Source organism: Cornus florida, unplaced genomic scaffold (genome assembly GCF_030987335.1).
Source record: "Cornus florida cultivar Cherokee Brave unplaced genomic scaffold, ASM3098733v1 CherokeeBrave_3.0.0_Hap2_Chr11, whole genome shotgun sequence".
In the NCBI taxonomy this organism is placed as follows: Eukaryota; Viridiplantae; Streptophyta; class Magnoliopsida; order Cornales; family Cornaceae; genus Cornus; species Cornus florida.
Window position 1 is genome coordinate 42,568,641 of NW_026775581.1, and position 14,052 is coordinate 42,582,692.

The following is a 14,052-nucleotide window of genomic DNA, read 5'->3' on the forward strand; positions in this document are numbered from 1 at the left end:
ATTTAAGTTCAAAGGGAAGCTAAGGAATCAACCTAAGATACATTTAAAGTAATTGAAAACGGAATCCACAACAAGCAAAGCTTCGAAACAATTGGAATCATCAATGCTAACAAGAAGTTACAACTAGTTAATGTTATTAACTTGAAATGAAATGCGAAATCAAATAAGATGGATATACTTGGACATCAAGCCGGATAAAATCAAATGAATAATAGCTATTTTGGGTTACTAGCCCTTCGGGAACTACCTTAACGCGCACGTGTAGGGAGAACTCATATCTCCCGCATTAGAGCCATACTCTAACCATAGTTAAGACAAGGATGTCCCAAGTTTCCAAAATCAACAAGTTACAAAATGTGTATACTACGTATACAATGCACTTAACCATTTAACATGCACAACCAATCATGAATTCACATAGTTCATGCCCTAAGTCTACAACTACAAAGTCATTTTTAACATTTACCTCACAATGCCATTCCAAGGTGCTCTATTTGTTTACAGGAGTATGATACTAGGAACCATTTATTTGTTGAATACTCTTATGCTAGGAATTTTTGGGAGTGGATAAAAGTTACCATGGGCTGGAGTGTAGATTTTTCTGTAATCTCTACATTTGAGGAACTGTGGAATTGGTTTTCTCAGCAAACAAGTAAACTGATACATACTATATTGGTGGCTACCTTGTGGAGCATTTGGCAAGAGAGAAATAGAAAGCTGCATGGCAATCTATCTAGGACTCATCTAGATATTGCTAGACAATTATTATTTGAAGTCTTAGATCTCTACAGTATTTCATTATTTGATCTTACTTAATTTGCAGATCATTGTTTGATCATTTTTCTTGGTTTTTTCTTTAATGATCTTTTTTGTTCCTTTTGTTTTTTTTTTCTGAGGGTATGCCCACTGTGCGCCTGTAAATAATTTTTTTTCCTTTTTTTATACAACAACAATTATGGAAAAAAGTCAAGCCACCACTATATTATCAACATAGTAATTTCATTTCATATGTAAATACAATAAGCTCCTAAATCATGATTTAAACAACAATATAATGTCAATTACACAATTAAATCATCGGCAATAATAATTAGAATTTCCATAAGTACACAAATGAAAATCCCTAAATTACAAGTCATCACCAAATGAATTGACATTATCACAAGGTAAATATCATATACAAGCATTAAACAATGATAAACCCTAAGTTGATTTCATGCAATATACAACTATACATAACCCTAGAATGTGTAAAACATGCATATAATGTATATAAACCCAAATAACTCATTAAACCACTAAGGACATAAACGTAAGTCACCCCTACCTCACTAGAGAATTGTATCTCTAGAATCCAAAGCAAACAAAGGCAAATGGTGAAAACAAGAAAAGGTGTTGTAGAGGAGGAAGAGAGGAAGCTTTTAACATCAAGGTGGAAGACTCAAACTCAAGGGAAGGGGTTCAAAAAGAAGAAATAGAGACTAGGGTTACAAGATGCTTCAATGGTGGCTAAGTGAGGAAGATGGAAATTTCACAACTTTCTCCACTAACTTCTAACTTTGTTAGCCAAACACACACATACACCAACACCACATCACACACACACACACACACATCTACCCTTCACTTGTCACGAATCTAGGCCTCCTCACAAGGTTAAATCTAGGCTTTACATTTTTCAAAATCCTAGGCGTCCACACAAGGCGTAATCTTAAGCCTACACTTGTCACAATCTAAAGCCAACAAGTGCACCAACCAAAGGCCAACAAATGGGTGAATCCTCACCCTACTCTTGTCACCAAATAAGGCTTCCAAGTGTCTCCACCACAAAGTCAACAAGTGGCCCAATGAGAGTGTGACACTTGTCACACTTTTCAAAAATTACAAAATAGTCCTTCTCCAAAATATCTCTAATAATATTTACAAAAAGGTCCCGAAGACAAAATATCTAAAAAAGATAATATGACGACCCAAGTTTTATAAACCTAGTGCGTCTTGTGATGACCCAAAAGTTAACCCGAAAACGGATTCAAAATGCAAAAGAGAAAGATAAAACCAAGGTCTCTAGGGATATACCTCATCCCTCAAACACCAAAGTGACCTTCCATGAAGTCACAGAACTCAAAAGAGAAACAAAGCGGAAGCTAGGGTTGAAAATAGAATAAGAATGACCCTAAGGACAAAATGGTCTTTTCAAAATAGAAGTGGGTGCCACCATGCACACCATTGGAAATCAAATGAAAAATCAATAAATTTGGACTCAAGAGTCATCTGATTCGGAGTCCGGATGACAAAGATATGCAACTTTAAAGTTTTGAAACAAAAACCAAGTTTTGAAGTGCTCCTAGGGAATCGATCGCCAACTCGGTGATTGATCATGACTTTGGTGATTGATTGCCAAATTCCACGAAGGATGAAACCGAGAAAGTGTAAAAATGAAAAAAAAAAAAAAAAAAAAAAGAAGAACAGTGGCCTTGCGATCGATCGTAGACCAAAAAATGCACAAGAAAATCTGCATTTGGGAGCAGTTTTCGATGCTGAGACGGATTTTTTTAAAAAAAAGTTTAGAAGAAACCCCCCTTAAAATGTGATTTTCTATGCGACCGTGTCAAAGCCAAAACTTATATTTTAACAAAAATCTCCAAAATGCCCTTATATTTATGTTTTGCAAAAAGTCCAAAAATGCATGATGCCTCAAGTATCCACTGCATACAAATAAGATGTTGTGTGCAAAAGTGAACATACACACAAGTGTAAAATGCATTTTAACACATGCTACAATGGTCCACGAACTCAATGCATGTCGATTGCAAAATACCACACGTCAAACCTCCAATTTCGTAAAATTTCATTAAGTAAGACATGAAACTAAAATAGCATAATGCAATTGAAAGGCGTTTGGCCTTTGACCACATATCATATATATAAAATAAGTCTCAAAAAGTGTATTTAAGTACACATTACATATTTCAGGGTAGTACAACATGTTGAAACCAAGCTAAGTATTACAATTTCATTAGAAAACAAAACATGTTAACACTTGCACGTGAGTGAAATTATGCAAAAATAAATCAAGCTACCAAGGAAACCTAGGGATGTTATGCATCCCAAAACAACGTCTCTTTACCTGAAAAATATCCCAAACAACGAGGGTGAGTAAACAAGTTACTCATAGAAAAGTAGTGCATGCATATACCCTAAGAATTCAAATACCATGCAAGTCCAATATAAATCAATGCAAGGGATCAGTCCACCTAGCGTCTATGTTACAAGGTGTCTTAAAGGATTATCTCAAGCTACATTAGCAATTAAATGATAAAATACAACGCACAAGCATACAAGGTACAAATATGTAAATGAAACATTAAACACCAAATCATAAGCTATAAGTAATCTATGATTAACAACTTGGAATTGAATGCTAAATCAAGTAAGGGAAAAACTAGGACATGTGATCTCGATTTTCAATCAAGACCTTACAAGTTATTCCGGGTAATTACGACCCACAAGGTACTACCTTGTGCTCACTATTGTATAGGGAGAACTCGTATCTCCTGTATTCGAGCCAAACCCTAGCCGTCATAATTTTCATGTCCCTACAAGCTTTCCAAAATCGACAAGTTTGCAACTTATACTTAAATAACTAATGCAAGAAACCACGTTCCATGCACAAGTAGGGTGAAACCACACAAACCATGTCCTAGGGTTTCATGTCTATAATGGCATACACCAAGTCGAATCTTTAATGTGCGATTTGTTACACTTACAAATACTCTAAAGGTCAAGTTTTCATGTGCGACTTGATACACATACAAACATACTAATGTCAAGTCTTCAATGTCATATTATAATTTAACTAACCAAGCTACCATTACACAAGTCACAAATACCAAGTATACAACAATATAGTATTAAGCCTCCAAGGTAACATAATTAACATTCTATAAGAATTCATCATAATTCTAGAGAAATTAATATACTACTAAACACAATATATCTCTACACAATATAAATATAACTAAACATACTTTGAATCATATATTCCCTAAGTCAAACATATATAACCTCATTAGATATGCAATTTAACAATTCAAGAGCATGTATTCAACATATATAAAACCCCAAAGACATTAAAACACCAAAAGTACAAACATACAAAACCCCTTACCTCACTAGAGAATAGAATCTTTAGAATTTAAGGCAACCAAGCTTAAATCGGAAAACCGAGAAAAGGGTGTTCTAGAGGGGAAAGAGGAGAAGCTTTTATTTTCCAAAAGTCAAGCCAAAAGGTGAAGGGAAGAGGTTCAAAACTAAGGTACAAGGTTAAGGGTCTTAAGGTTTTCTAATAGAGGCAAGGGTGAGAGGTTAGAGAAGATGTAAATAATCTCCAATTTCTCCACTCACTTTGGTCAAAGATAGTTAAAAACACCTACGTCTACACTATCTCTCTCACACACACAAAGGCAAGACACAATCTAGGCCCTCTACTTGTCACCAAGCTAGCCCCCCTTACAAGATCACATCTAATGCCTACACTTGTCACCATTCTAAGCCTTCTCTCAAGGCTTCATCTAAGCCCTACACTTGTCCACATCCTAAGTCAACAAGTGGACCAATCCTAGGTCACCAAGTGGGTGAATCCTCACCCTCCACATGTCATCATCCAAGGCTCCCAAGTGTCACCAATAAGATGCCTACAAGTGGATCGATGAGAGTGTGACATTTTTCACACTTTTAAAAAATTACAAAGAGGTCCCTCCCCAAAATATCTTGCAAAATAAATTACAAAATGGTCCCTAAGACAAATATCCCAAGAAATTTAAATTACGAAAAACACCACGTAAAACAAAATTATTTTCGAAGAAATTATTCATCCATACCCTTACAGAAAAAAAGTAATAAGTAGCATATTATTCTATAAATGTAAGATTATGCATTTCAAGGGAATCAAATGGAATGCATGCTCTGGAGTCAGAAATCAAATCCGAACAAGAAACTGAACCCAAAAACTTGCCTCGGGTCTCAAAACCATAAGGTTACAAAAAAAAAAAAAAAAAAAAAAAAAGAAATGCTGAAAAAAGAAAGGAAGGAAAATGACTGGGTCATTACAATCTTCCCTCCTAAAAAGGAATTTCGTCCTCGAAATTAAGCCGTACCTGAAAGTGAAAATAAACTGGGATAGTGGGAGCAAACCTCCTGCTTGAGCTCCCAAGTAGCCTCCTCAACACCATGATGTCTCCACAAGACCTTGATCAATATAATGGTCTTGGTCCACAAAACCTGTTACTGTGAATCAAGAATCTAGACCGGACCTTCCTCGTAGGTCACGTCCTCATCAACAACTATATCTGTTTATCACAAAACATGTGATGGATCTGGCTCGTACTTCCTCAACGTAAAAACATGAAAGACATCGTAAACCCTATCCATGTCTGGCGACAATGCCAAACGATAAGTAATCTCACCGACGCGCTCCAAAATCTTGAATGGTTCAATGAACTTAGGAGACAACTTGCCCGTCTATTGGAATCTCAATAGCTCCTTGCGCAGAGAAATTTTGAGAAAGACACGGTCTCCTACCTCAAAAGACAAGGATCTCCTCCTCCTGTCATCATAACTTTTCTGTCGACTCTGTACTGTAGCCAACCGCTGCCGTATCAACTTAATATTCTCTGTAGTCTCAATGACTATATTGGGGCCCAAGGCGACCGTATTACCTACCTCGGTCCAATAAATTGGAGATCTGCAACGCTTCAAAAGGTGCCATGCCGTCTAGTAACTATTATTGTAGACAAACTCAACCAAAGGCAAGTAGTCCTACCAACTACCCCCAAAATCCAAGATGCAAGCCCATAGTACATCCTCCAGTATCTAAATGCTACGCTTCGACTGACCATCAGTCTAAGGATGGAATGTTGTACTAAAATGAAACCCTGTGTCAAGAGCCTCCTGAAAACCCTGCAAAAAATGAGACGTGAACCGAGGATCCCTACCTGAAATAATGGATACAGGAACCTCGTGAAGCCTAATAATCTCCCTCACATACAGTCCACTCAGTCTCTTTGCGCCATCTGTCACTGCCATGGGCAAGAAGTGAGCTGTCTTAGTCTACCTGTCAACTATGACCTAAATGACATCATTCCCTGCCTGGGATCTCGGAAGTCCCGTCACGAAATCCGTAGTGATATGCTCCTACTTCCACTCTGCCACTAGTAATGGTTGCAACAATCCTACCGGTCTCCGATGCTTTGCCTTCACTTGTTGACAAGTAATGCACTTAGCCACAAACTGTGAAACATCCCGTTTCATACCCTTCCACCAAAACTATCGACGTAGAATGTGATACATCCTCGTACCACCAGGATGAACTGCAAGTCGAGAATGGTGAAAATCCTGAAAAACATCATCATGACAAGACAGAGGAATGAACATCATCCCCTTATACCTAAGACCACCATCTGAATGGAAGGTCCAACCCTCTACATTCTACCCTCTTGAAATCCGAATGTGGATAGACTTCATCTCTCCATCCCCTAACTATGCCTTAATAACTCTGCTAACAAGAGCTGATTGAGCAGCTAAACAAAATAGCCGGTAAAATATTCTCATACAACTGCAAACTAAGATCTATAAGCTCTTCTGACATCTTCCATCTATGAACAGAAATGCTAGCAAGAGTGCTTCATGACTTCTTACTCAATGCATCGGCCACCACATTGGCCTTACCTGGATGGTATTGCAATTTAAAGTCGTAGTCTTCTATGAACTTGACCCATCTGCGCTGTCTCAAGTTCAAATCCTTCTAAGAGAAAAGATACTTGAGACTCTTGTGATCGTAGAAAACCTCAAACTTCTCCCTGTACAAGTAGTGTCTCTACCCCTTCAAGGCAAAAATAACTGCTGCCAATTCCAAATCATGTGTCGAATAGTTCAACTCGTGAGTCTTTAACTGTCTATACCCATAAACAACCACTCGCTCTATCTGTATCAGAATACAACCCAAACATTCTCGCGAAGCATTACAAAAGATCACGTACCCTAAACCACGTTCAGGTATGATCAGAACTGGAGCATCAACCAGAACTTCAACTCCTAAAAAACAAAATCACAAGTCTCGTTCCATATAAAATTGACCCCTTATGGGTAAGTCGAGTCATAGGTTCCGCTAAACGAGAGAAATCTTGAACAAATCTCTGGTAATAGCCGGCTAGGCCAAGGAAACTCCGAATCTCAAACACTGTCTTCGGACGCTTCCAATCCATCACAGACTCAATTTTTGACTGATCCACTACAACACCATCCCCTGAGACAATATGCCTAAGGAACTTCACCTCCTGTAGCCAAAATTCACATTTCTCGAACTTAGCATATAACCGTTTATCCCTAAGGATCTGCAAAACTGTCCTCAAATGATACTCATACTCCTCCCTCGAAGCCGAGTATACGAGAATATCGTCGATGAAAACCACAATGAACTGATCGAGGTAGTCATAGAATATATGGTTCATCAAGTCTATAAAAGCTGCTAGAACATTGGTCAAACCAAATGGCATCACTAGAAAATCGTAATGGCCATATCGTATGCAAAAAGAGGTCTTAGATATGTCCTCATCCTTAACCCTCAACTAATCTCGGTCATCCGCCTCTACCAACATAGCCCTCTGTATGACCTCCCTGTAGGTCTGTAAATCAAGCAATGAAACTCGTGGCCTGATGTCAAGATGCAAGCCATCCTGAAACTTCACGGCCATGGTCTTCTCTGTTGCCACTATCTCCGGAGCATAACGAGAAAGAGAAGTGAAACATGTCTCGTACTCAATGACACTTATCGTGCCCTGATAAAGACCCGTGAACTAAATCCTCATATCCCGCCTCATAGCCCAAAGAAAGAAGCGCTCAAAGAACAACTCCCTAAACTCTTCCCAAGTCATCAAATCAACATTATGGATATTGGTCATAGACCTCCACTAGATATCTGCATCCCCCATGAACATCGAAGCGGTCAAAGAGATCCTAAATTGGTCCATAGGTACCGCCATACTGTCTAGTTTATGAACCATCAGGTTCAACCAAGCCTTTGAAATAAGCGGATCCATACTCCCCGTAAATTGGTCAATCTTGACCCTTTGTAACTTGATAAAGTAGTCCAACGCCTCGTTAATAATTGGTGCTGGTGCCAGTACACGTGCAGGAACCTCCATCCTCGCAAACTGTCGGCAAAAAATCTCCTGAATGGATTCTGACATCCCTAAAGCCACTCCTTGAGCAATTTGCTCCTCGTAAGTAGGTGCCTATGGTGGATTAGCATCCACAAGACGAGGTCGAACCCTGAGCCTCCCTGGACCCCATGTGAGCTTAGTATCTATAACCTGCTCCTCGGTAACACGTACTGGAGGTGGATTAGCATCCATACCCCGAGCTTGAGCCCTGACCCTCCTAGGAAAGTTCATGATAAGCTCCTTGTCCTTAACCTGCTCATCCACTCTGGTGTGACGAGAAGACTCTCTGTAAGTCAAGACCATGATGCTACATACACGAAGGGCAAGGTCAATAACAACGCAAGTCGTTAAGACTGAATGCAACTCACACCATGAATGCATGAAACACATATCACGTCAATGTATGCAACATACAGTCATGCTAACGTAAACAAGTACATGCAATATGCTAACACCAATAAGCATATACAACATGTTAAGGTAGACAAGCATATACAACATGCTAAGGCAGTTACGTAAGCTTCGAAACACTTAAACACATAAGCATGTAAACATGTGATCATATCAAACATGTTACCAAGAAGCATATGAACATATCAAAGCAAGTCAACAAAAACATGATATGCACCCAAAACCTGTCGTCCTAAGGTTTTTGAACCCGGACGCTCTGATACCACCTGTGACTACCCAAGTTTTACAAACTCAGTGCATCTTGTGATGACCAGAAAGTTGCCCAAAAACGGATCCAAAATGCGGAAGCAAAATATAAAACTAAGGTCTTTAGGGATCTAGCTCATCCCTCAGATGCCAAAGTGATCTTTTATAAACTCACGGAACTCAAAGAGAAACAAAACAGAAGTTAGGGTTAAAAATAGACTAAGAATGACCCCAAAAGAAAAACGATCTTTTCAAAATAGAAGTGGGTACCACCAAGCACACTATAGACAACAAAAAATCAATAAAGTTAGACTAAAAAATGGCCTGATTCGAAGTCCAGATGACAAAGATATGTAACCTCGAAGTTTTGAAACAAAAACCATGTTTTGAAGTGCTCCTAGGGAATCGTTCGCCAACTCGGCAATCGATCGTGACTTTGGTGATTGATCACTAAAGTCCACGAAGGATGAAATCGAGAGTGTGTAAAAATGAAAAAAAAAAACAAGAACAGTGGCCTTGCAATTCGCCAAAGTCTGCGATCAACTGTAGACCAGAAAATGCACCAGAAAAACTGCATCTGCGAGCAATTCTCGATGCCGAGACGGATTTTTTTGAAAAAAATTTGTGAAAAAACCCCCCTTAAAATGTGATTTCCTATGCGACCATGTGAAAGCCGAATCTTATTTTTCAACTGAAATCCCCAAAATGACCTTATATGCGTGTTTTGCAAAAAGTCCCAAAATGCATGATGCCTCAAGTGTCTATTGCATACAAATAAGATGTTGTGTGCAAATGTGAACATACACGCAAACGTAAAATGCATTTTAACACATGTTACAATGGTCTACGACCTCAATACATGTCAATTGCAAAATACGACATGTCAAACCTCCAATTTCGTAAAATTTCATTAAGACATGAAACTAAAATAACATAATGCAATTTAAAGGCGTTTGGCCCTTGGCCACATATTATACATATAAAATAAGTCTCAAAAAGTGTACTTAAGTACACGTTACATATTTCAAGGTAATACAACATGTTGAAACCAAGCTAAGTATTACAATTTCACTAGAAAACAAAACATGCTAACACTTGCATGTGAGTGAAATTATGCAAAAATACATCAAGCTACCAAGTAAACCTAAGGATGTTACACATCCCAAACACAAGGTCTCCTCACCTAAGATTTCAAATGCCTTACAAGTCCAATATAAATCAATACAAGGGATCATTCCACCTAGCTTCTATGTTATAAGGTGTACTAAAGGATCATCTCAAGTTACACTAGCAATTGAATGATAAAATACAACGCACAAGCATACAAGGCATAAGTGTACTAAACGTAAATGAAACCTCAAACACCAAATCACAAGCTACAAGTAATTCAACAACTTGGAATTGAATGCGAAATCAAGTAAGGGAAAAGCTAGGATACGTGATCTCGATTTTCAATCAAAACCTTATAAGTTATTCCGTATAATTACGACCCACAAGGTACTAGCTAGTGCGCATTATTGTGTAGGGAGAATTCATATCTCCCGTACTAGAGCAGAACCCTAGTCGTCATAATTTTCATGTCCCTACAAGCTTTCCAAAATCAACAAGTTTGTAACTCATACTCAAATAACTAATGTAAGAAACCACGTTCCATACACAAGTAAGGTGAAACCACACAAGCCATGTCCTAGGGTTTCATGTCTACAATGGCATACACCATGTCGAATCTTTAATGTGCAATTCGTTACACTTACAAATACTTTAAAGGTCAAGTCTTTAGTGTGCGACTTGATACACATATATGCATACTAATGTCAAGTCTTCAATGTGCGACTTGTTACACATACAATCATACTATAATTTAACTAACCAAGCTACCATTATTTAAGCCACAAATACCAAGTATACAACAACATAGTATTAAGCCTCCAAGGAAACAAAATTAACATTTTACAAGAATTCATAATTTCAACATGATAATTCTAGAGAAATTAATACACTACTAAACACAATATATCTCTACACAATATAAATACAACTAAACATGCTTTGAATCATACATTCCCTAAGTTAAGCATATATAACCTCATTAGATATGCAATTTAACAATTCAAGAGCATGTATTCAACATATATAAAACCCCAAAGACATTGAAACACCTAAAGTATAAACATATAAAACCCTACCTCACTAGAGAATAGAATCTCTAGATCTAAGGCAACCAAGCTCAAATCGGAAAACCGGGAAAGGGTGTTTAAAGGGGAAAGAGGGGAAGCTTTTGTATTCCAAAAGTCAAGCCAAAAAGTGAAGGGAAAAGGTTTAAAACTAAGGTGCAAGGTCAAGGGTCTCAAGGTTCTCTAATGGAGGCAAGGGTGAGAGGTTAGAGAAGATGTAACTAATCTCTAATTTCTCCACTCACTTTGGTCAAGGATAGTGAAAAACACCTATGTCTACATTACCTCATACACACACACACAAAGGCAAGACACAATCTATGCCCTCCACTTGTCACCAAGCTAGCCCCCCTCACAAGATTACATCTAATACCTACACTTGTCCCCATCCTAAGTCTCCTCTCAAGGCTTCATCTAAGCCTTACACTTGTCCACATCCTAAGCCAACAAGTGGACCAATCCTAGGCTACCAAGTGGGTAAATCCTCACCCTCCACATGTCATCATCCAAGGCTCTCAAGTATCACCAATGAGATGCCTACAAGTGGATCAATGAGAGTGTGACACTTGTTACACTTTTCAAAAATTAAAAAAAGGTCCCTCCCCAAAATATCTTGCAAAATAAATTGTAAAATGGGCCCTAAGACAAATATCCCAAGAAATTTAAATTGCGAAAAACGCCATGTAAAACAAGATTATTTTCGAAGAAACTATGCATCGATACCCCTATGAAAAAAATGTAACAAGTAGCATGCTTTTCTACAAAAGTAAGACTACATATTTCAAGGGAATCAAATGGAATGCATGCTTGTGGAGTCAAAAATCAAATTTGAACAAGAAACCGAACCCAAAAACCTACCTCAGGTCTCAAAACCTTAAGGTTATAAGAAAAAAAAAAGGAAATGCCAAAAAAAGAGAAGGAAAGAAAATGACTAGATCATTACATATAATTACACAAAGCACCACAAAAGGTGAAAATGTTTCCGAAGAAACTATGCATCCATACCCCTACAAAATGAAAGAATAAACTAGTATGCTTTTCTCCAAAAGTAAAACTATGCATTTCATAGATATAAAATTAGTTGAATGCATTGATGCCGAAAACTAAATCCGAATTCAAAACCCGACCTTAGGTTTCCAATACCCTAAAGTTACGTGAAAAAGAATTAAACAATTAAATAAAAGGAAAAGAAAGTGCCGGAAAAAAAAGATAATGACAGGGTCATTACACTCGAGTAGGAATTCTATACTTAGCCAAAATTCTTCAATTAATTTTTGAAGTGTCTTTTTCATCAACACTTAGAATAATTTTGGATCTTTTCTTTAGGGTGCTCGATTAGCTTGGCTGGAGTGCTCAAACAGAGAGACTTCTGCTTGAGGTTTTTGGATTCTACTCGAGCTCTGGCAACTGGAATTTTTGAAGCGTCTTTTCATCTTCCCAGGGGAGTTTAAGCTCGAGCCCTTTGAAAAGGGCTTGAGCACTTTGGACCTCTGTTCGAGCAGAGAAATATCTGCTTGAGCTTTTCTGCCTTAGTTAATTTTCTTGCTTTATTCCACTTTGTGCTCGAGCTAGGAAACTTGTGCTCGAGCTTTTACACTTGAACTTCTCCAGAATCACCTTTTGGACTCCAAACTTGCTTCAGATGGTATGGGAGAACTCCGTAAGCCTTGGTAATCGTCTTTAAGTCTCCAGAATCATGATTTTATCCTTTTCTTTGGGAAAGAACCTAAAAAAGCAAATAAACTAAAATCAATATAAAACTGGATAAAAGTATCACTTAGGATCTTAACATATGCTTGTTTAGGGGCTTGATAATGCAATATTCAGTGCTAATCATAAGAGCAAATTAAACCTAACCTAATGAGGGCATAATAGCAATTTTGGCTAAGGTTTAACCTAAGAGCAATAAACCCGAACCTGAAGGGGTATCAGAGCATTTAACCATTTTTTTAGCACGTTTAATGTTTATGGATCATATCATATTGTTATATTTATTATATCCATGCAATCATTTATGCATTTAACAAGAGTCATTTAAGTCCATATAATCATTCATGCATTAAAGAGACTCATTTATGTCCATTACAGTCATCCACCAGCTCTACATTCGTCTAAAACCTTTAAATATCCTTACTATGGTCGATTATATAGCCCTGATACTGCTGAAACTTTGTATTCCATGTGTATATTTGCACTGAAATGCTATATACACACTAACAGTCCCACAAGGATATTTCGAGTGTTTTCTGTAGGAATATAGGTGTATGTATAATCACGTGCCATCTAGCTTGTATATAATTCTAAAAAGAATCATTTACAGATACTTTTAGTAAATAAAAACTTACAAGAAAATATCCAAACTATCCTTGCTAGTGTTCTGCATATATTTGAATATGAGGACAGTTTTATCCTTTGAGTTGAGGCAGCTGGCATATAAAATTCAATGGTGTTTTCAAGACTGAAAAGGTGGTTAGAAAGTATTCTGAAAGCTGTGAAGATATTTGGCATCCTTATTTTCTCAAATGGCTTCATTAATATTGAACTCTTAAAGGGCCATTGTTGTAAAAAAAGAACGGATGTCAAATAAGAGAGGAGAACTAGAGCAATATATTGCTTATACCTTGTTTGGTCTCCAAAAATGGGTTGTTCGAGCTTCTATCGTCATTCCTATTTAGGGCCTTCTGATAATAGGTTTGATATTTTATTTGCTACATTAATCATTCATATATTATAAACAAATGGTTATCAACCTAATAGGGATGTCTTTAGCCATCTCAAAGTCTGGATTAAGGCTGAACTAAAGTCAGCATTCATACCTCGGTCTTTATATTGACAAGAGACAGAAGTGTGGAATGTGAACCTCGTTCTCAAGTTATTTTATATTGTTACTCTTATCTTGAGAACTTAGGAGAATATAATTTTATCGTTTATTCATGAATTGTATTCTACTCACTTGGTTAAAGCATTAAGATGTTGTGAACAGGGGGAGTGATAGAGTGTTT